This window comes from Triticum urartu, chromosome 6A (genome assembly GCF_056163025.1).
Source record: "Triticum urartu cultivar PI428250 chromosome 6A, HENAU_Tu73, whole genome shotgun sequence".
Taxonomy (NCBI): Eukaryota; Viridiplantae; Streptophyta; class Magnoliopsida; order Poales; family Poaceae; genus Triticum; species Triticum urartu.
The window spans coordinates 126,799,328-126,823,077 of record NC_141878.1 but is presented as its reverse complement, the minus strand read 5'-3'; the positions used below and the strand labels follow the sequence as shown (position 1 = coordinate 126,823,077).

General features: G+C 45.0%; 2 long non-coding RNA genes across 3 annotated transcripts; one reads left to right on the top strand and one right to left on the bottom strand.

Annotated features, from left to right (window-relative positions):
- The first annotated feature begins 6,252 nt into the window (after positions 1-6,252).
- Positions 6,253-9,243, top strand: LOC125516225 (uncharacterized). Of its 2 annotated transcripts, none has more exons than XR_015607565.1 (4): positions 6,253-6,433; positions 6,504-6,795; positions 6,875-6,943; positions 9,107-9,243. It is a non-coding gene; the product is annotated as an uncharacterized LOC125516225 (long non-coding RNA). The 2 variants fall into 2 exon arrangements; XR_007287319.2 differs by lacking the exon at positions 9,107-9,243 and adding an exon at positions 8,808-8,995.
- Positions 6,413-9,606, bottom strand: LOC125516227 (uncharacterized). The gene is made up of 2 exons (XR_007287320.2): positions 9,118-9,606; positions 6,413-8,882 (listed from the first exon to the last, which is right to left on the bottom strand). It is a non-coding gene; the product is annotated as an uncharacterized LOC125516227 (long non-coding RNA).
- Positions 9,607-23,750: the final 14,144 nt, after the last annotated feature.

The following is a 23,750-nucleotide window of genomic DNA, read 5'->3' as shown; positions in this document are numbered from 1 at the left end:
GTCAACTTCCCCCAGCCTCCACCTACTACTGTTCATCCACCGTTGACTTCCTCCTGCCTCCACCAGCTATTGTTTATCCACGGGCTACTGTTCATCCAACCTCCACCGGCTACTATTCAATCAGCCCTCCACGGGTCATGTTCATCCACCCCCCAACCAGCTCGGGTGTGGCGGCCTCCTAGATCGGGGTCCTGTTCATCGAGCGGCAACGGCCTACTACCACGGGGTCCTGTTCATTCAACCCCCACCAGGAACTGTTCATCCAACTCCTAACAATGGTCACTATTCATCAAGAGGTAGCTGGTTCGATCTGCTTCAGTTAGCAGCAGTAGCGAAGGAATCGCTCGGGTTCAGTAACGTAGCTAGTGCAATCGCTCGGGTTTAGTAAGGGAACGCCTCCCTCGGGTTTGGTTAGAGCAAACGCATCGCACACACACGCACCTACGTACGATAGAAATGTGCAAACCACAGTGCATCGCTCGGCTCCGACCACCCACCGTAACCGGGAACTCCCCAAAAATTTCCTCGCCCTCGCTTCTACCACAATTTTTTCCGTCATGGACGGCCCAAAGAATGTCATGCAGGTGCGTCCCTGGCCCGCCCAGGACGAAAAGCCCATTTTTGGTCATGATTTTTTGTCATATAAGTAGGAGCCCACCACATCTATGATGATACGTGGTTTTGTCACAATTATCGTCATAGAAGTGTCATAAGCATGATAGAAAAAAATTCATTCGGGCCAAAATGTCACGGATGTGTCTTTTCTTTGTAGTGTATCTCCATGCCTAGTTCAATCTTGTTACCGGCAAGTCTCTTTACTCATTCCGTAATACAAGATCCCGTGGCTAACTCTTTAGTCACATTCCTTGTAAGCTCATTATGATGATGTATTATCGAGTGGGCCTTGAGATACCTCTCCATTGTACAGAGTGAAAAATCCTAATCTTGATCCATGCCAACTCAACAGACACCCTCGGAGATACCTGTAGAGCATCATTATAGTCACCCAGTTATGTTGCGACGTTTGATACACACAAGGTACTCCTCTAATGTCAGTGAGTTGCATGATCTCATGTTCATAGGAACAGATACTTGACATGCAAAAAACGATATAAATAAACTTGATACGATCATATGCTACGTTTATAGTTGTGGTCTTGTCCATCACATCATTTTCCTAATGATGTGGCCCTGTTATCAAATGGCAACTCATGTCTATGGCTAGGAAACCATAGCCATCTTTGATCAATGAGCTAGTCTGGTAGAGGCTCACTAGGGACATGTTGTTGTCTATGTATCCACAAATGTATTTGAGTTTCCAGTCAATACAATTATAGCATGGATAATAAACGATTATCATGAACAAGGAAATATAATAATAACCACTTTATTATTGCCTCTAGGGCATATTTCCAAGAGTCTCCCACTTGCACTAGAGTCAATAATCTAGTATTACAAGGTAATAAATCTAACACCCATAGAGTTTAGATGTTGATCATGTTTTGCCTGTGGAAGAGGTTTAGTCAACGGATCTGCAACATTCAGATCCGTATGTACTTTGCAAATGTTTATGTCCTCCTTGATCGCATCGCGGATGGAATTGAAGCGTCACTTTATGTGAAACCTTAGTTCCTTGGCCAGAGCAATGGCACCAGTGTTGTCACAGAACAATCATTGGGTCCACTACATTGGGCACAACACCAAGATCTTTCATGAATTGCTTCATCCAGACACCTTCCTTCGTTGCCTCTGAGGCAGTTTTGTACTCCTCTTCGCATGTAGAATCGGCTACCACGCTTTGCTTGGAACTGCACCAGCTTACCGCTCCCCCATTCAGAATATATACATATCCGGTTTGAGACTTAGAGTCATCTGGATCAGTGTCAAAGCTTGCATTGACGTAACCCTTTACGGCGATTTCTTGATCACCTCCATAAACAAGAAACATTTCCTTAGTCTTTTTCAGGTACTTAAGGATATTCTTGACCGTTGTCCAGTGTTCCACTTCTGGATCACTTTGAAACCTTCCGGCCATACTTATGGCAAGGCTGACATCTGGTCTTGTGCACAACATTGCATACATGATAGAGCCTATGGCAGAGGCATAGGGGATGACACTCATCTTTTCTCTATCATCTGTAGTCGTTGGGCATTGAGTCTTACTCAACTTCATACCTTGCAAAATAGGCAAGAACCCCTTCTTGGACTGATCCATTTTGAACTTCTTCAAAATCTTATCAAGGTACGTGCTTTGTGGAAGTCCTATTAGGCGTCTCGATCTATCTCTATAGATCTTGATGCCTAATATGAAAGCAGCTTCTCCTAGGTCCTTCATTGAAGAACTCTTGTTCAAATATGCCTTCACGTTTTCCGAAAGTTCTATATTGTTTCCAATCAGCAATATGTCATCCACATATAATATTAGAAACACTATAGAGCTCCCACTCACTTTCCTGTATATACAAGCTTCTCCATAAACTTGTATAAACCCAAACACTTTGATCACCTCATCAAAGAGAAGATTCCAACTCCGAGATGCTTGCACCAGTCCATAAATGGATCGCTAGAGCTTGCACATTTGTCAGCATTCTCTGGGTCAACAAAATCTTCTGGTTGCATCATATACAATTCTTCCTTAAGGAAACCGTTAAGGAACGCTGTTTTCACATCCATCTGCCAGATTTCATAACCGAAAAATGCAGCTATTGCCAACATGATTCTGACGGACTTAAGCATCGCTACGAGTGAGAAAGTCTCATTGTAGTCAGCTCCTTGAACTTGTGAAAACCCCTTTGCCACAAGTCGAGCTTTACAGACAATGACATTACCGTCTGCGCCCGCCTTCTTCTTGAAGATCCATTTATTCTGAATGGCCAATTAGCCCTTCAGGTAATACTTCCAAAGTCCATACTTTATTTTCATACATGGATCCCATCTCGGATTTCATGGCCTCTAACCATTTGTCAGAATCCTGGCCCACCATCGCTTCTCCATAGCTCGTAGGTTTATCGTTGTCCAACAACATGATGTCTAAGATAGGGTTACCGTACCACTCAGGAGTAGTACATATCCTTGTCGACCTACGAGGTTCAATAGTAACTTGATTCAAAACTTCATGATCACTATCATTAGCTTCCTCTTAAACTCACCTAGGTGCCACAGAAACATCTTTCTGTGTTGTGCTACTCTCTGGTTGAAGTAGAGGTTCAACAACCTCATCAAGTTCTATCTTCCTCCCACTCAATTCTTTCGAGAGAAACTCTTTCTCGAGAAAGGACCCGTTCTTAGCGACAAAAACCTTTCCCTCAGATCTGAGATAGAAGGTATACCTAATCGTCTCCTTTGGGTATCCTATGAAGACACATTTGTCCGCTTTGGGTTTGAGCTTTTCTGGCTGAAGCCTTTTGACTTAACCATCGCAGCTCCAAACCTTAAGAAACGACAGCTTAGGTTTCTTGCCAAACCATAGTTCATATGGTGTCGTCTCTACGGACTTAGTTGGTGCCCTATTTAAAGTGAATGCGGCCGTCTCTAATGCATAACCCCAAAACGAGAGTGGCAGATCGGTAAGGGACATCATAGAACGCGCCATATCAAATAAGGTACGATTACGACGTTCGGACACACCATTACATTGTGGCGTTCCAGGCGGCGTCTGTTGTGAAACAATTCCACATTGTCTTAAGTGATTGCCAAACTCATAACTCAGATACTCTCCCCCTCGATTAGATCGTAGAATTTAATCTTCTTGTTACGATGATTGTCAACTTCATTCTGAAATTGCTTGAACTTTTCAAACGTTTCAGACTTATACTTCATCAAGTAAATATACTCATATCTACTCAAAATCATCGGTGAAGGTGAGAAAGTAATGATATCCATCGTGCGCGTCAATACTCATCGAACCGCACACATCAGTGTGTATGATTTCCAACAAGTCACTTGCTTGTTCCACTGTTCTAGAAAATGGGGTTTTAGTCATCTTACCCATGAGGCATGGTTCGCATGTATCAAGTGATTCAAAATCAAGTGACTCCAAAAGTCCATCAGCATGGAGTTTCTGCATGCGCTTTACACCAATATGACGTAAGCGGCAGTGCCACAAGGTGGTACTTTCATTGTCAACTCTACATATTTTGGCATCAATGTTATGAACATGTGTATCATCACTATCGAGATTCAACAAGAATAAACCCCTCACCATGGGTGCATGACCATAAAAGATATTGCCCATATAAATAGAACAACCATCTATCTATTATATAATTAAGACAGAAGACAAATAAGACACCACATTCATCCACATATATTAAATAATATCAACCATTAATTTTGGAGATTAACGGTTAAGATTTAAAGATATAAACGTTACATACAAATATTGGGTGCAACCCTTTTTGGAACATAGGCCTTTTTGGAACATAGGGAGGTTGTCACGTACATGTTTTATTTTTTAGAACTCATGTACATGTATTCTGATGGAAAGGTGCAAAGCACAATCAAGAATAGGACAAGGAGACGTATAAGAAAAGGAGACATACAAGAAAACACGTTGGACACATATAGCGTACAAATAGTTCAAGGCGTCTTCGGACCAACTCACGTACTTTTGATGTAAAAAAACTCATATGCTTCCCTATTAAAACCTCTTAAAACAAGAGACAAATAAACATCCAAGTTCATCCACATATATTTAAATTATCTTAGTCGCTAATTTTAGAGATTAATGGCTGAGATTAAAAGATGTAAATGTTACATACAAATGTTGACATGTCATGTATATATAGTTTCAACACATCTCTTTTATCTTTCCCGTGAAAAAAAAAAACACATCTCTTTTCTGTCCGACATAACCTGAGCACAAGGAAATAGCTAATTTTCCATCGGTTGGTTAGACACAACCCGAGCACAAGGAAATAGCTAATTTTCCAGGAAAATGTTTAAAAACAACCGGATGATCCCACTCGATTGTAAGCCCCCTCGAGCGAACGACACGCGTCCCCTACTGGCCCACCCACCGCTTTCTCCTCGTAGCGTTATCTTCACGGGAAAGCTCCCGTCCACAAGTTTTTCTTCTCACGGGCCTTCTTCTTCCTCAGGTGGTGCTATCTCTCCCGAACACCGCCGCCGTTACACACGACTGCTATTACCCTGCTACCTCTCCCAAAAGACACGCTGCAAACTCCTCGTCGCTGACCACCGTCACACGTTGCCGTATAGCCCGCCCCAACACTGCTACTGCCCTGCTACCTCTCCAAAAAAGCAACATCCATGGAGATCAGCTAGGCAAGCACGGTGTGCTGCAATTCATCAGCGCCTCCGACCGTGGCTGCCGACGCTACGACGGAGCATCGCGCGCGCCCGTCGCTGCTGCATTGGAGCATCGTCGGCACTGTGATGATGACTGCGACGGTCATGGCGGTTGCAACTCCAGCGCTGCACTGGAGCTTCGCCGGTGCCGAGACGATGACCGCGACGGGCCGGCCATGGCGTTGCAACTCCGACGCTGCAATGAAGCTTCGCCGGGCTGCTGCCCTCACCCTGTAGGTTTTGCCGCACCGGCGCTACGATGAAGCTTCGCCAGTGCTGCGACGACAGCAGGCGATGCTGCAATGAAGCTTCGCCGGAGCTCCAATGAAGCTTCGCTGGTGCGTCAATGAAGCTTCGCCAGAGCTCATCGGCGATGCATCCAAGTTTCTTCGCCACGCTCGGTGTTGCTATGGAGCAGCACCCGGTGGCTTCGATGGTGTGATGCAGCGGTTGCCGACGACTCTTGGAGCTGCGATGCAGCAGTTGCCGGGGGCTCCAGTGACGCGAGGTCGCCGACGCAAGGTGCCAGGGGGGTGCTGTCCTGCTTTGCATCAGGCGGCGTTGCTCTGTATCAGAATCAGATGGATGGGGATTAGAGAAGAAAGGCCAAGCCTGTGGTGACTCAATCAAACTGACATCGGTGCAGGATCGAACGGCTGGCTGGGCGGATGATTTCATCCGCCTGATTTGTAGCAGGCGCCAATTTTCCATCGGTTGGTTAGACACAAGCACGAACGGGACTCAACACGCATGCAAACACAAACAGACAAGGATACGAGGCCACAGCACCACACATCATGTGCTTAGACTTCCAAATTAGACAGATGAAAATAAGGAATAGATGAGTCAAAATTGTACATGGTGTCGTCAAGAGCAACCCGGCCAAAGCAACCCACATAAATGAATCATGCTGACCACACAAGCAGACATCCAAGAAGAAGTCAAAAAAAGGGCGACTCAAACAAGCCACAAAGAACATGGAAGTATATCGGTAAGACGAAGCGCGACTCGACGCCCCACAAGTATTGCTCAGCAAAGCAGGGATCAACCGTTTCACGCAACATGCTACTCGGCGTCCAACAAAGTCACGCCCAACTGCTACTAATCTGAATCATCAAGTTTAGTAAGTAAATTCACTTATTCTATATAACATCTTCATATGTACTTTATCAATTGACAACTAATTCCTATAGATTTGAAGGAAAAATACTATGGCCTGCAAGAACTAGAGCGACTTTTGATGACCAGCCACACAAGTAGACATCCAAGAAGTAGTAGTCAGGAAAAAGGGCAACTCAAACAAGCCACCAAGAACATCGAAGTATGCCGGTAAGACGAAGCGCGAAGGACGCCCCACAAGTAAAAACCCCCACGGGCCGTGTAGCTCAACGTTTGATGAAGCAAGGTCAGCCACTTCACGCGGCATAAAACTCAACATCCAACAAAGTCATGCCCAACGACTTCTCACCTGAATCATCAGGTTTTGTAAGTAAACTCACTTATTCTGGATAACATCTTCATATGTACTTTATCAATTGATAACTAAGTTTCTATTGATTTGAAGGCAAAATACTATGGCGTGTAAGAAGTTGAGCGACTTAATGACAAGGGGACAAAATTGGAACATTTAAGTGTAAGTGATGAGAATGTATTCAATCCAACAACTGATGAGCTTATTAGCCTAGATCTGATCTTGATGGATGAACAATTATGCTCCTTTAACTGCAAATTATTCCGCATTTCCAACAACTGTTAACAAGTTTAATTGTTTCTTTTGGTATGGCCAGACAAATCACACTACAATCTAGAAGAATCTAATAGACAATTTTAGATCAAAGATCAAAGATCAATGAGCATATATATTTATGCATTCAACAATTTTAAGGTTCTGGAAATCACGAAATATTGCCCAGTGAGAAAACATGCCCGCGTTGCAACAGGAGTAAGAAATCCTCGGACGCCCTTAGCAACCCATTTTTACTCGACTGTACAAACGTAGATGTGGTAATTGATTGGAAGTGCTAATGAATAAATACTACAAAATAACCACAAAATTAATAAGTATACCTAGACATGTCCATAGCAGGCCATACAGTGACATACAACATACCAAAAGGATCAATTTGCAAAAAATGTATTTTGGCATACAATACAAAGGTAAAGGAGATGAAAAGAGCGCGGGGAGTTTTTCCAAATTGTAACTTTGAGTTTGCTACCATGGTCATACTACAAGAACGGACAGAAACGGATATACAATGCTCAGGTATGTTTATAGTTGTAATTAAGATTTTCAACTAATTAAATTTCTAATGGTTATATTTTTAATATTCAAATTTACAGATGCCATCATATTACTTATTCAAGTAAAGCCAGTGGAAACAAGAATAAAAGTAAAGGACCCACAAGATTTATATATCCATGAGATTGAGATTCAAATACGAGAGGAAGTGCATCATGCATTCGCATGTCCCAAATTTTAACTGAACCTCCGCCATGTGGTTAGCACTAACTTTTATAATTACACTCTTTAGTTCTGATGAAATCAGAGTCACATTACAGATAAAGATAGCTTATCTTTTAACTGAGGATGTAATCGGCAACCAAACTGTCCTTATTGTGACCTCGACCATGGTGTAGAAATTCAATGATATGTCCAATTACAAAAATATATAAAGATCTGGATATAACCGAAACATAGGAACTTCTTGATAGGTATGAACCATTATGTTTGATAGTTCTCGAATCAATAGTGACTCGCATTTTGTTCATTGATGTATAATAAAATTATTCTTAATTACTCCATATATGTAGGCACTCAGCACCAAAAACATTACCAAAGATATAGTAAGAGTACTTGACAGGATAAAAGATACTTATTACTCCCTCCATACCAAAATATATGACGTTTTTCCAGTTCAAATTGAACTACAAAAACATCGTATATTTTGGTACAGAGGTAGTAGATTATAAGGGTGTGAATATTAGAACTATCAAAAGCATGTCATGTTGTAATTTTCTGAAAGGCATGCACTTTTATCAGTTTATGGTTCCTGTGGGCACAAAAGGTTGTCGTAATTCAGGAATAAAGAACACATACAAAAAAATACATGTACTGCCCTACAACATTTGTAAACGTGGCACATACCTTGATTCATGCCTGAAAACTCTACCCTTAGAAAACAAGATTTCAGAAGCCAGGCAAGAAACCATGTGTCAAGAAGACTAGCCGCAGGTAAAATTACTGAACTTAAAAACTAACCTGCATGTCTCACGTGAGGCTGATGCTTTTGCTACCCAACTCAGCATATGTGCATTTAAACCTCCTTTTTTACTATCAAACAAAAAATGGATGCAAGAATCGCTTGCTAGGTTGAGATCAACTCTATGGAGTACATTATCCTGTCAGGGCCGGGATATAGGCGCCCGAGGAAAAATGGAAAGACCGGTGATTGGTTGGCTGAAGCTTGATGTAGATGCCTCTTACATTGCTGAAACAGGGGTGGCGAGCTCAGAGGCAGTGGCCCGAATAGTTGGGGATCGATTGTGTTCTCTGCGGGTCGCTTGGTGGCTAACTGCTTGGATGCGGATGAATCAGAAATTCATGCATGTAATAAGTATTGAATCCCAATTGATGACATATATATATACAGTTGGTGTTTCCCCCTAAATCCATATATTTGCTTTACTCTGATCTCCACTACAGAAGTTGTGCTATGAGTTTTGTTTAGCAATGAAATGACAAAACTTATTCTGAAATCTAGATCATTCCCCTTCACCAAATCGTATATGGTTGCAGAGAACACTTACATTTGGTAGGAGTCCAATATCACCAGTTATGAGGGCAACAACTAAGCAGCCGCCCACAGATGTTGGTCACATCTTGCTGATATTCTCCCATCCGGGAGCTACCTCAGTACCTCCGCCACGCCACCAAGATCCAGAACCTCCGCCACCGCCGCGAGCCTCCGGACATGAGAAGTTTGAGAAGCGCATCCCGCATTCCCCCTCGCCATCTACGAGGTCGCCGAGATCCATGCACAGACTGGGGATAAGTTTCCTGATGCCCACCATTGACGCATGTGGATGAGAAGCTTGGTGGGGATTGCACGCCATGAGAAGAGAGTTCTATCTAGATGAACAATACGGGCTATTTTAACTTGGAGAAAAAATGACACGAAGTGATTTTTTTTAGACAAACACGAAGTGTTTTTTTTTTTGAGACAAACACGAAGTGGTAGTTGTTGTCTCAATGATTGTCCGGCCTGCATGCAAACCGATGGGCCTGTATGGGCTTGATACATGGGCTATGTAAAACTAACTTCACGTTACTCCATAGAGTAAATAATACTCCTATTACACATTTTCTAAATCCCTTCAATCACATGAAGAAAACAAATGTTACGATATGTATTATACCTAAAATAGAATTTAAAATTGATAAAAAACTATCTGTCAGTACCAAGTCAAAATTATATAATATACATACTCTGAGTAAAATATGTATACATATTTTTATTTCATTTATTAAAACATCAAGTCTATTTTTGGTACATAGTTCAATATTTCTATATTGGATTAGTGGAACCACGTGAAAAAATAAGGCCCGAAAACTAAAATGATTATACGGGAATAATCAAAACACGAATAACCATATCAAGTTGGAAAATGTGCAAATAAAGTAATTCATCATAAAATAATATAAAACATGTGTAGAATGTAAGTTCAAAATTGTTGATGTTCCTAAACAAAAATATCAAAATGCAAATCATTTATTGCAAATATAAATATATTAATTCTAGCCGCGCTAATACGTGGGTGCACCCGCTAGTTATTCTCTTATTTAATGAGTAACCGTCTCGCGTTAAACGAAATCCAGATATAATGTCCATGCTCAACGCAGGCACTAAATAACAATTATTCAGGTTTATCACTAATCCCGATGGTAACCGAAGAGCGGGCGTGCCGACGACGATCACATCAACCTTGGAATCATTTCCCATGTGCATCGTCACTTCGTCCTTCACCAGCCTTCTTCTATTCCGTAGTTCCTGTTTAGAGTTGCAAATGTGAGCAACCGCACCGGTATCAAATATCCAGGCACTACAACGAGAGCTGGTAAGGTACACATCAATAACATGTATATCATATATACCTTTGTTGACGTTGCCCCCCTTCTTGTCAGCCAGATACTTGGGGCAATTCCGCTTCTAGTGGCCAGTTCCCTTGCAATATAAGCACTCTGTTTTAGGATTGGGTCCAGCCTTGGGTTTCTTCATGGGAGGAACAACTGATTTGCCACTCTTCTTGAAGTTTCCCTTCTTTCCCTTGCTCTTCTTGAAACTAGTGGTTTTATTGACCATCAACACTTGATGCTCCTTTTGGATGTCTGACTCAGCGACTTTCAGCATCACGAACAGCTCAGAGACTGACTTGTTCATCCCTTGCATATTATAGTTCAACACAAAGCTCTTATAGCTAGGTCGTAGCGCTTGAAGAACTCTGCCAATGACCGCCTCAGGCGGGAGCTCAACTCCCAACTTAGCCTAGCGGTTGTAATACCCACACATTCTAAGTATGTGCTCACTGACAGAGTTGTTCTCCTCCATTTTGCAGGCATAGAACTTATCGGAGGTCTCATACCGCTCGATCCGGGCATTCTTCTCAAAAATAAACTTCAACTCCTAGAACATCTCATATGCTCCATAACATTCAAAATGCCTTTGAAGTACCGGTTCTAAGCCATACAACATGGTGCACTGAACTATTGAGTAGTCATCAACACGCGACTGCCAAACTTTCACAACGTCCAGAGTTGCTGGAAGGGGTGGCGCACCAAGCGGTGCATCTAGGACATAAGACTTTTGGGCAGCCGTGAGGATAATCCTCAGATTACGGGCCTAGTCCACAAAATTGCTTCCATCATCTTTCAGCTTAGCTTTCTCTAGAAACGCATTAAAATTCAGGGGAGCTACTGCGTGAGCCATTGATCTACAACATAATTTGCAAAGATAACTTAGACTATTGTTCAAGATAATGAGTTCAATTGATCATATTATCTTAGAACTCCCACTCAAATCAACATCCCTTCGGTTGTCCGAGTGTAACATGATCCAAATTTACCAACCCAAGTCCGATCATCACGTGAGATGAGGTGGTTTCAATGTTGAACATCTCCATGTTGATCATATCAACTATATGACTCATGTTCGACCTTTCGTTCTCTTGTGTTCCGAGGCAATATCTGTACATGCTAGGCTCGTCGAGTTTAAGCCAAGTGTTCCGCATGTGCAAAACTGGCTTGCACCCGTTGTATGCGAACGTAGAGTCTATCACACCCGGTCATCACGTGGTGCTTCGAAACGACGAACTTTCGCAATGGTGCACACTTGGGGAGAACACAATTTTATCTTGGAATTTTAGTGAGGGGATCACCTTATAATTCTACCGTCATCCTAAGCAACAACAAGAAGATCATTCTCAAGTATGGTACAGAAAGTACAAGTAGTAACAGAACTAGAAGCATCACAAGAATCAGTAGGTTTCTTTGAATTTGAAGCTTTAACAAGATCATATTTCGTATAGAGTCCACTGAGTTGAGCTCCTAGTTCCTCAACTTCTTCGAGTTTAGGAAAATTTACACAACTTTTAGGAGCATGCACATCTATGATCATTTGATTCAACTTTTTAACCCTATCATCAACGTATTTGGACTTTAAACAAGGAGGATTCTCGGCATCAAAAAGTGTCTTCAAGATTCTTAATTCTAGAATTTAATTTATCACAATTTGGGTAGGCGCAATCTGCAACTTTAGGAACAGACATAGGTGTATTTTCAACACAAAGGGAGCAAGGGGTCAACTTAACATCAGCAAGTTCATTTCTAGTAGATTCAAGCAACGGTGACATACTAGCATGAGTATTCCTAGCAAGTTCTAATTCAGCACGCAACACATCACATCCAGCACAGTCATCAATATCATGAGAAGGCACACTAGCAGTAACATCCTTCAGTGTAGTGTTTTATAGTGTGAGAATCAATTTGAGCAAGATTATCATTTATGGTGCGCGTGCATTTTTTAAGGACTTTTGCTTGCGTTAAAAATAGATTTTTCAACTTTCACATACTCAGCATATAATTCATCATAAGACATTTGTAACTCATCCGTGTTGTCGTTCTCCTCATTAGCCTCACGAGCCATAAAACACATGCCGGTGAGCCGATCAGCAGCCTTCTTCTTTGTATCCTTCCCTTCCGGAGAAGAAGGATCATCCTCACCACTCTGGTCAGAGTCGATGCCGCTTAGATCTACTGCAGACTGTAGACCCGAAGCAATTGCAGCAACCATCTTTTGAAGATGCTTCTCAGCCTTTGGCTGGAACTTGGTTTCATGGCGAGAGAACGACTTCTTCCTGATGTAGTTGTTCTTGCCACCACTATTTTCACCATAATCTTTGAGATTAGGACAATCAGACATGAAGTGTCCCTGCACACCACACTCAAAACAGATTTTTGTGTGTTTGCCTTTCCTCTCTCACACATTTCTATAAGCTCGAGAAAAACGGCGGACAAAAAAAGAGCAAGATCATCCTCTGGCAAAGATTAAAGTTGTTCATCAGAAACTGAAACCAAACAAGCAAGTGAAAAAACATAAGATGGACCACTGCCAGACTCAGAAACATTAGAGGAACCATGTGCAGATTGACACTCACTACCAACTAGTGCAAGAGTACTGTTCCTAGGTGGGTTTGTGCCTTCACTGGCTATTTGGTGAGTTTTGAGCTTGGAGAACAACATGTCTACAGTGAGCTCATCGGGTTTATGGGACTCTTGAATTGCGATCTTTCTCATCTCATATATTGGGTCAAGAGAGTTTAGGATGTGTCTAGCTTTCTCAGGAGTGTACACAACCCCGACACCCCTCAATCTCCCAACTATGACCTCAAACCTACCAAACATGTCCTCTAGAGACTCACCAGGTAACTGCTCAAATTTGTTATACTCGGTTTTGTAAATGTCCTGACGAGATGTCTTAATATCACTAGTGCCCTCATGGTAAGTGATAAGAGTGGACCAAATTTTGTGGGCAGTGTCTAGGTGCGCAACATGCTCATGCTCTCTCCTATGCAAACCTGACAAGAGAATGTTAATAGCTTTGGAATTATTTTCAACATCAACCAACACAAGCAGGTATTGCAAAATCTCACACAACAATTTGCCATATTCCATAGCTTTGAGCTTCAAGAAATGTTTTCATGCAAGACTTCCAAAACGGCCAGTCACTCCCGGAGAACAACGGAGGACGTGACGGGTTCGCAAATGACTCCATGGTCAAAAGCTGATTAAGGCTACAGATGAGCTGACCGGGCTCTGATACCAATTGTAAGATCGGATGTAGGGAGTCAAAAGGGGGGTTGAATGACGACCTTGAAAAAATTAACCTCTTACATATTCTGCACCATAGTTATGGAAAAACTAAGATGCTCGGAATAGCGGAATACGCAGCGGAAACAAAATCTGCCTGTCAAAATAGACTGAAGCTAGTCCAACAAATTCTCAAAGCTTGACTTGAGAGCCCATAGAATAATATGCACTGAAAAGTGTACTAGAGAATATTAGTACTTAATTAGACCAAGAGGTTACACGACAAGGTTATAGGCCAATTAAAAGGAAGAGTCTACTTAAGCCAAACTAGTTGTACGCACTAGTAGGATACACAGTTACAAGGGAGATGTACTGCTAGACAAAATGTACTAGTAGCTAATTTATGCTCGTAACTTGTGTTGACACCTGATTTTGGCAAGATATAGAGTGAAAGGGTTTCAGCATGAGAAAGTTTCACATCGTCGAGTGGAACAACTTTGATGTTTAGGCTATCGCCATTCGACCTCATCTCAGTGGCCGAAGTTGTACTCCGAGTGACAAAATTTAGTGTTCTGAGTGCTTTTCGGCCGATTATGCCCTCAATATGACCTTAGATGAAGGAGCACTCTAAAGGAATTATCTTCGTCTCGTCGAGGCAATCGATTTTCATATATAAATCATCTTAATCCGAGTTCATATGCAAAAGTTACAGTCAATACGGTCTGGACAGGCCAGAGACCAAAAAATTACGCTTGACACCAGACACATGTTGATGAGTGTCTGATACAATGCGTGAGCAATTCGGCCCTCAAGACGGCTTTGAATCGAAAAACCTTCAACACAGAGAAGTTTCGCCTCATCGAGCCGATCGATTTTCATATACAATTCGTCTCAATCCGAGGTCGTATGAGGCCTGGAGAAACAAAACAAGGCTATGTTTTCAGTCGGAAAATCCGAGTGAAAAGCTACCATCCGAGTGAAAACTTACCGATCGAGTGAAAGCTTACCATCCGAGTAAAAACTTACCGGTCGAGTGAAAGTTTTCCGTCCGAGTGAAATTATTATCATCCGAGTGAAACTGTTACCGTCGGAATAAAAACTTGCCGATCGATTGAAGAGATTACCTTCCGAGTGAAAATATGGTCATCGGAGTGAATATTGTCTTCCAAGTGAAAGATTCTAACATCCGAGTGAAAAAGTCCAGTCGGACGATCCAAGTGAATGACTTTAATCCGAGTGGATGAGCTCGAATCCGAGTGAAACTGAACATATGCCCGAAAGTTTATCAAGATGACCTCGGATGAAGAAGTGTTCAATACAGAAGTTGTGCATATCATCAAGACTGTAAACTTTGGTTTTGGAGTAATCATCATCAGAGATAGTATATGGCCTACAAATTCAGTATGAGACTCGGATAATCCAGTCTACTGCAAGACCGAGTCCGACTAGAAGGTAAAGATGACCTCGAAAAGTATTCAAGACCTTATTTGAAAAAGTGATCAACATGGGAGTTGTTCGTATCGTCGAGGCGCACAAGTTTTATATTTGGGTCGTCTTGATCGGAGATCATATGCAAGCTCAGCGGCCCGCGCAAGAAGGAAGACAGAGTTTGGGCCAGATTCAGATTGAATCCGAGTTGGAATAGAACTAGGACTCTAGGACGTGAATTGATGTAATTTTTCTTGTAAAGAAAGCCTAGATGGATCCTTTACTTGTACGGGAAGTCCAGCCGCCTCTTATATATGTTTGGGGTGACGGCCGATTGAAGAACACACAATCAAACAAATCAATATACTACCTTTTCATCTATGTTTTATCTCTCCATCGTTTTTCTCTCTCGTTCTTCGCTGTTCCTCGAATTTGAGAGCTGCGAATCCCGAGGCTCTAGGGGCGAGCGAATCGACCTAGGGCAGCCCATAGCCGCTGCACTCCCTGACGGGGTCCCTCCCGAGGGTGTGGGGTTTCGGGTCTGCAAAAGCGCCCGTCGACTGTCTTGCGTATCGCGCTGTCGGTCGGGTCTCCTTCGACGTGAGTTGCGGTGCATCACCCCCGGCGTCGAGGGTACACGTGACGTGTTCGTGTGTCAAAAACTTGGTACATACAGCAGCTAAATTTGCTACCATTTAATCCAAGGCAGACCAACTCTGCTATAAACTACGTTGCCACAGCCGGAAACATCTCAACCCTACACGATCCGTCTTAGGTCGTTCTCCCCCTAGGGCGGCTCGGGCGGCCAGAAACCTAGCCGCCGCCGCCGCAAACTCCCTCCTCCCCTTCCTCCTCCGCCGCCGGAAGACGCCGCCAGGCTAAGCCCGGGGGCCGACGGCGGTGGATGGGGATCTCCTCTCTTACGCGTCTCCGGAGTGGGGCGGACCCCAAGGCGTGTGGTGGCGCGATCGATCTGGGATCTGCGGTGCGGCGGATGGCGGGAGGCGGCGGGAGGCCGGCCCGTCCTCGAACGGTGACGGTTTGGCGTGGCGGAGACCACGGCTGCGGGCGCTGCGGATGGCCCTTCGGGCGGCGGCTGCGATTGGCGGCGGCCGGCTTGGTTGCGGTGGCGTGCATGCTGTCTTCAGATCGGTGACGGCGGCGTGGAGGGCCTGGTGGTCTTGTCGGTGGCACTTCCGATCAGATCTGTTCTGACTGGTGAAGCCGGCGGTGGTGGTCATCTCTTCCGTCAGAGGTGGTCGGCCTGAGGCTGGGTGTTCGGATCTCGGGATCCGTCATCTGGCACCAGCTGCGAGTCGGGGAGACGTAGTTGCCGGTGAAAACCGAGTCGACGACGGGCGATGGCGGCGTTCCACGTCGTTATCTTGATGAAGGCATCGTCACGTGACTTCCGTCGACCCACTCGTATTGCTCCGGGGGAAACCCTAGAATCTGGTGTTCCAAACCGGACGATGGCGGCACTGCGATGTCGTTTCTCTCTTGGGAGCGTCGTTTTGTGGAGCGGCGCTGGAAGTCAGAGGCAGGAGGTGGAGCTGCTTCGTCTTGCACGGAGCTTCGGTGGAGATGTCAAGTCATGCCTGACCGACAGGTGCTACGCTTGGTCATGCCTGGCCGGCAGGTGCTACGCACGACAGATCCTCCAAGGGCTTCAAGTTGTGTCGGCTGGTGGTACGTGGCAGCATGGTGTTGAGGTGTATCAGTGGCGACCGCGACGTGTACAACTGTTTGCGCGCAGGGAGGAGGTGCCGTGGTGGCGTCGACGATAGCTGGACCGAGTAAGGTTGATGCATCAGTACCGTTTTGAAGATGAAGTGGTGGCAGTTGGCAGCGGCGGCCTCTAAGAGCACGCCGGACCAGTGTGTGTCCCAGACCCAACAAGTGGCAAGGTTAGGGTCTCAGGTCTTAGATGTTAGGCTTGGCTGTGATGTCTGTTTGGTATTAGGCCCAGGCTATGTGCACCCTTCATCAACTGGATAGGTGTAGCGACAGTTTGTTGCTTAGACGGCGGCTTTAATTTTACTATTGTATGACTTTGTAAGGTCTTGTGAGAATAATTAATAAAATGACCGTATACAGAAACCGGGGTTATTCTTCTTTTCTAAAAAAAAATCCTGAGATAATCACACGTAGCAGGAAAATAAGAGGGTGCGAGCCAGTAGCATCAGCGGAGATGGAGAACATGCAAGAAATTTACTAGAAACCACAACGACTCCTGATTGACTCGAGAACAGGAAGAACTCAAGATGGACTCGCACAAAATAAATCACAAGATAAAATTCGGCGCCATCTCAAGAACCCATGAATAAAAAGGAAGAACGACCATATCAAGGCTAGGGATGGATGGGTATCGATTTAGGCATGATTTTCCATCACTGAACACTAATGATAGCCAAGGAATCACAGAAAATAAATTGGCACAGCAGAAAAACGAATTTAGCAAGAACAAACAGCAGATCTCGACCACAACAAGATTGGGAATGGTTTGAGGTTTTATTTCTCAGATTTCTCTTTTTCGAAAAAATTTCTCAGATTTCTGGAGTTACAAGCCTCTCTCACACAGGCCAAATCCCATACGGAAAGCTCTCTTTCAAATGTGAGGCGGCTGCTCTGTTTCTCTGCTCGTCATCGACGGCTGCAAGGAAAACCTTGCAGCTCACATATATGCCTGGAGCTGCCTTCCACCGCCATTGAATGGGCCATGGTTCCCACTGAATGGGCCAAGCCCAAAACTCTAAACAAACAGACATTTTTACTTAGCCATTTGTAAATAATATTTTCCACTCTTGAGCAACACCATAATCATTCTCTTGGTTTTCTTCTCAGTGGATTTTAGTAAGCATACCAAAATAACCTTCACTTGACTTCGTCTTCTCGTTTGCTTCCATATAGTCTTTGTCCAAACTTGTGTGTTGCTTTGAGCCGCATGATCCTGGGCAATGTCCATGGTCACATCTTAGCTCTTCAAGCCTTATACCAACCATCCTCGTTGTCGACTACCGCCACACACATTAGAACCTGCACACAATGAAAACAAGCAACTATTGCGAGCACAAACTTCCTGAACTTGACCCAAGTCCATCCAAATTAACAGTTTAATACTATCAAGTATCAACGCCATCCAAATAAGTCACATAAAATAGATCACGTCCTTGATCCGACAAACTAGGATTTGCAACCCCACTAAAATAACTCTCAATGCGAGTAAAAGCGTTGGCAATATAATCATCACAAAATTAAGGGTATCACCACATGGACTCAAAGGGGAAAGAGTCCCCCTTGGTGCGCTGGCCTAGGGGGGAGTTGGGCCCCCTCCCCTAGTAGGACCCCCCCCCCCCACACACACACACACAAGGAAAGGGGGCGCCACCTCCACTTGGACCTTTGTGGCTCAAGTTGCCTTTCACCTCTTGGCATTTTTAGGCCCGTTGATATTTAAATTAAATATAAAATGTTCTAAATACTTTTAGACCATTATATACATTTTTAACATCTCCAGAAACATTTTCCACCTATATATATTTATCAGTAATACCCGGTATTACTCGATATTCACCGAAACCCTTTCGGTGACCCCGAAACGCTTCCAGATCCTCTCGGAACTATGCCAAATATTAATGAAACAATTCCATAAATATATTCTCAATAATCCCGTCCTACTAACAGTCATGAAATTGTGATTGCCTTAAGCTTGTGACCCCGTAGGTTTGCTAACTCGTAGACATGAATGAAACCGTTCGTTCAATTACCGATATCGGGACCGTGGACGTCCATATCGATCCTGATGAGCACATAAATGATATTCGAGTGAACCCTTGGTTATCATGTGATGTTCCCTTTTCTTCGCTATACTTCACAAAACCCAGGATGCATCGGTATGAAGGAAATATGCCCTAGAGGCAATAATAAAGTTGTTATTTTATATTTACTTATTCATGATAAAGGTTTATTATTCATGCTAGAATTGTATTGATCGGAAACTTAAATACATGTGTGAATACATACACAAATACCGTGTCCCTAGTAAGCCTCTACTAGACTAGCTCGTTGATCAAAGATGGTTAAGGTTTGCTAACCATGGGCATGTGTTGTCATTTGATAATGTGATCACGTCATTAGGACAATGATGTGATGGACAAGACCCATCCTGTGACGCCCCCGATTTAATCGTACACTAATCATACACGCAAACGTGTACGATCAAGATCAGGGACTCACGGGAAGATATCACAACACAACTCTACAAATAAAATAAGCCATACAAGCATCATATTACAAGCCAGGGGCCTCGAGGGCCCGAATACAAGAGCTCGATCATAGACGAGTCAGCGGAAGCAACAATATCTGAGTACAGACATAAGTTAAACAAGTTTGCCTTAAGAAGGCTAGCACAAACTGGGATACGGATCGAAAGAGGCGCAGGCCTCCTGCCTGGGATCCTCCTAACTACTCCTGGTCGTCGTCAGCGGGCATCACGTAGTAGTAGGCACCTCCGGTGTAGTAGGAGTCGTCGTCGACGGTGGCGTCTGGATCCTGGGCTCCAACATCTGGTTGCGACAACCAGGAAGAAAGGAAAGGGGGAAAAGAGGGAGAAAGCAACCGTGACTACTCATCCAAAGTACTCGCAAGTAAGGAGCTACACTACATATGTATGCATTGGTATCAACTGGAATAAGGCTATATATGTGGACTGAACTGCAGAATGCCGGAATAAGAGGGGGATAGCTAGTCCTTTCGAAGACTACGCTTCTGGCAGCCTCCGTCTTGCAGCATGTAGAAGAGAGTAGACTGAAGACCTCCAAGTAGCATCGCATAGCATAACCCTAACCGATGATCCTCCCCTCGTCGCCCTGTGAGAGAGCGACCACCGGTTGTATCTGGCACTTGGAAGGGTGTGTTTTATTAAGTATCCGGTTCTAGTTGTCATAAGGTCAAGGTACAACTCCAAGTCGTCCTGTTACCGAAGATCACGGCTATTCGAATAGATTAACTTCCCTGCAGGGGTGCACCACATACCCCAACACGCTCGATCCCATTTGGCCGGACACACTTTCCTGGGTCATGCCCGGCCTCGGAAGATCAACACGTCGCAGCCCCACCTAGGCACAACAGAGAGGTCAGCACGCCGGTCTAAACCTAAGCGCACAGGGGTCTGGGCCCATCGCCCTTAGCACACCTGCACGTTGCGAACGCGGCCGGAAGCAGAACTAGCCCCCTTAATACAAGAGCAGGCTTACGTTCCAATCCGGCGCGCGCCGCTCAGTCGCTGACGTCACGAAGGCTTCGGCTGATACCACGACGCCGGGATACCCATAACTACTCCCCCGTAGATGGTTAGTGCGTATAGACCAAATGGCCAGACTCAGATTAAATATCCAGATCTCGTTAAGCGTGTTAAGTATCCGCGAACGTCGACCAGGGCCAGGCCCACCTCTCTCCTAGGTGGTCGGAACCTGCCCTGTCGCTCCGCCTCAAAGATCCACTCGCGGGTGCTCCTCAAGCCGACCCGTCTTTAGTCACCACATGTATCATGTATAAAGTATATAGTATATACTCGTGATCAACTCCCGAGTGATCACGGACCGATAATATAGCATGGCAGACGGACAAGGATGTAGGGCCACTGATGATAAACTGGCATCCTATACTAAGCATTAGGATTGCAGGTAAAGGTAACAACAGTAGTAGCAAGGACAGGCTATGCATCAGTATAGGATTAACGGGAAGCAGTAACATGCTACGCTACTCTAATGCAAGCAGTATAGAGAAGAGTAGGCGATATCTGGTGATCAAAGGGGGGGGGCTTGCCTGGTTGCTCTGGCAAGAGAGAGGGATCGTCAACTCTGTAGTCGTACTGGGTAGCAGCGGCGTCGGTCTCGGTGTCTATCGAGAGAAGAGGGGGGAGAAACAATAAATATATAAGCAAGCATATGCATAGTGATGCATGACATGACAAGTAACGACGTTAGAGGTGCCCTAACGCGGTATTAGGTGATACCGGTGAAGGGGGATAACATCCGGGAAAGTATCCCCGGTGTTTCGCGTTTTCGGACAGATGAACCGGAGGTGAAATGTTGCAGGTTCACTATGCTAGGGACGCGTGGCGGGCTAACGGGCTGCGTATCCGAATTCGTCTCGTCGTTCTGAGCAACTTTCATGTACAAAGTTTTTCCATCCGAGCTACGGTTTAATTTATATTGATTTTAAAAGATTTAAAACATTTTAAGTATTTAATTAATTAATTTAATCAACATTACGTCAGCATGACGTCAGTAGTTGACTTGGTCAACCTGACAGGTGGGTCCCGTTCGTCATACTCTGTTTTAATTAACTAACAGTTAATTAGGTTAATTGGTGATTAGGTTAATCTAATTATAATTAATTAACTTAATTAATTAATTAATATTTTATTTATTTATAATTTCCCTTTTTTTTAATAAACATTCTTGGGCAGGGGCCCACTGTCATTGGGCCAAAGGGCCACAGCGGGTTCGGGTTAGCGGGCTACCGCCCGGAAGGGGACGAGGCCACGGCCACCGCCGGTGGCAACCTCCGGCCAAGTGGCCGCCGACAGCTGCGGCCAGGGGAACGGGCGGTGCAGGGCAGGGCGGCAGGGGAGGCAGCTGGGCGTGCGGACGGCATGGGTGGCCGCGGCCAAAGGCAAGCGGGCGCGCGACAGAAGCAGCAACACGCATGCGGGAGGGAGGCAAGGCGCGGGCGGCGCACGCACAGGGCGTATTCGGGACGCGGCCAACGAGGCCTCAGCAAGGCAGGGCACGGGCGGACGTGGTCTGCGCGCGGCGAGCGCGAGCGCGCACGTGGAGGAGGAGCGGGGCCGCGGTGAGCGGAGCCACGGCGTGGCGGAGCGCGAGCGCACGGCGGTGGCTGCGGGGAAAAGGGGAAGGAGGGGGCCTCACAAGGGGTTGCAGGGCACCGGGCAGTGGGGCGTGGGGCGGGGGTCGGAGATGAGGCGGCGATGGGGAGGCAGGCCGACGACGACGGGCGAAGACGCAGGGGATGGGCGCCAGCGTCGAGGTGCGTTCGGCCGGCGCGGGATCTGGCCCCTCCCCGATCCAGTCGAGTGGGGGGGCGCCTGGGAGGAGGCAGGGGCGGCGTTAGACGTGGTGGAGGTCCGGCGGCGGCGGGCGTCGTCAGGGAGGCGGGGTGGTTCGATCCTAATCCAATCTGGATCGGGAGGTGGGAGAGGTGGCGTCGTGGGAAGGGGAGTGGGGCGACGGGGTGGGTTAGGGTTTGGTGGTGGGGGGATATGGGGAGTGAGGGTGGCCGGTTGGGCCGGCCTGGTGGGTCGTGGCCCAGTTGGGCCGGTGGCCTGCTGGGCCGGAGCCCCGGGGTGAATGCTTTCTCTTTATTTATTTTTTTGTTTTACCTTTTATTCATTTCTCTTTTATGTTAGTTGTACTATATTTTTGGTTTAGTAAAATATGAAAATAGCTCCAAAAATAGTGTGTCAAATTAATCCACTGTTCTAAGAAGTTTTACCTCAGAATAAAAATAGTTTAGTATTCGGTAAACTATTTTAGGAGTATAACTAATTGTTTTGATGTTGTTTTAATCACTTAAGGGTATTTAAATATTTTATAAAGATGTTTTTACTCCACCAATAATATCCATGATTTATTTGTCACATTAAGAACATTTTAGTTTTGACTTTTGAAAACTTTAATCGTTTGACTTGATTTTAAATTTGAATTCGAACCGTTTTTGAACCATTGCGAGATTAATAACAGTAACCGAGGTGACGTGGCATCATTAGCGTGGAATTACTGTAGCATGATTACCCGGGCGTCACAATTCTCCTCCACTACAAGAAATCTCGTCCCGAGATTTAGGAGCGGTTATAAGGGGAAGGGATCTGGTTACGAAATTCTAAAAATTCTTCTCGGTCATAGTTGCTCTTCTCGAAGAGGTCGATCCATTACATTGATGTCTTCGGTTCTCTGCTTCAGGTCATCGTGATGAAGTCATCGTCCTTCCTTCAGGACCTTCACCGAACTTACGAAAGGGTGAGAAGGAAAACTGTATATGGATGGATTCTAACAAGATCGAGCATCAGACGGTTAACTCAGGGAAGAAGCATAAGTTTCTCTTGATTTGAAACTTAAGAAGATATCGAGAGCAAAGTAAGAAGGTACCATGAGAAGTTTCAAACGGATAGGCAATCGTTCGATGCCTAATCAGAAGGTGAAAGGGTTTCAGGGCAACGAGAATAGGTATTGCGCCTCATACCAGAATAGATCACTAGACAGGTGGTCCGTGAATTACATACGAAGTCGAGCGTGAGGAACAACCTTGGGAACAGGTGGTGTATAGGAGAGTCAGGTTTCGATCCTGTGGAACTGTGGGTTATGGGACCACCATGTGGGATAAAAGTAGGAGGGGTGACATCTTGCATGGTCACGATAACAAGGCATGTCAGAGGCTAGTCTGTCAGTTATGTCGGCAACAACATCGATACCAAGGGCGAGGGACGAAGAGAACCATTTTCCCGCTCGTTGAACGAGGCGTACCAATAGGCAAAGTTCTCGTCCATCGGTGGTTACCGAGATGCTATCAACAATGGTAACAGGGTCTTACTGACAGAGTTGTACAACGAGGTGCTTACTAAGCAGGG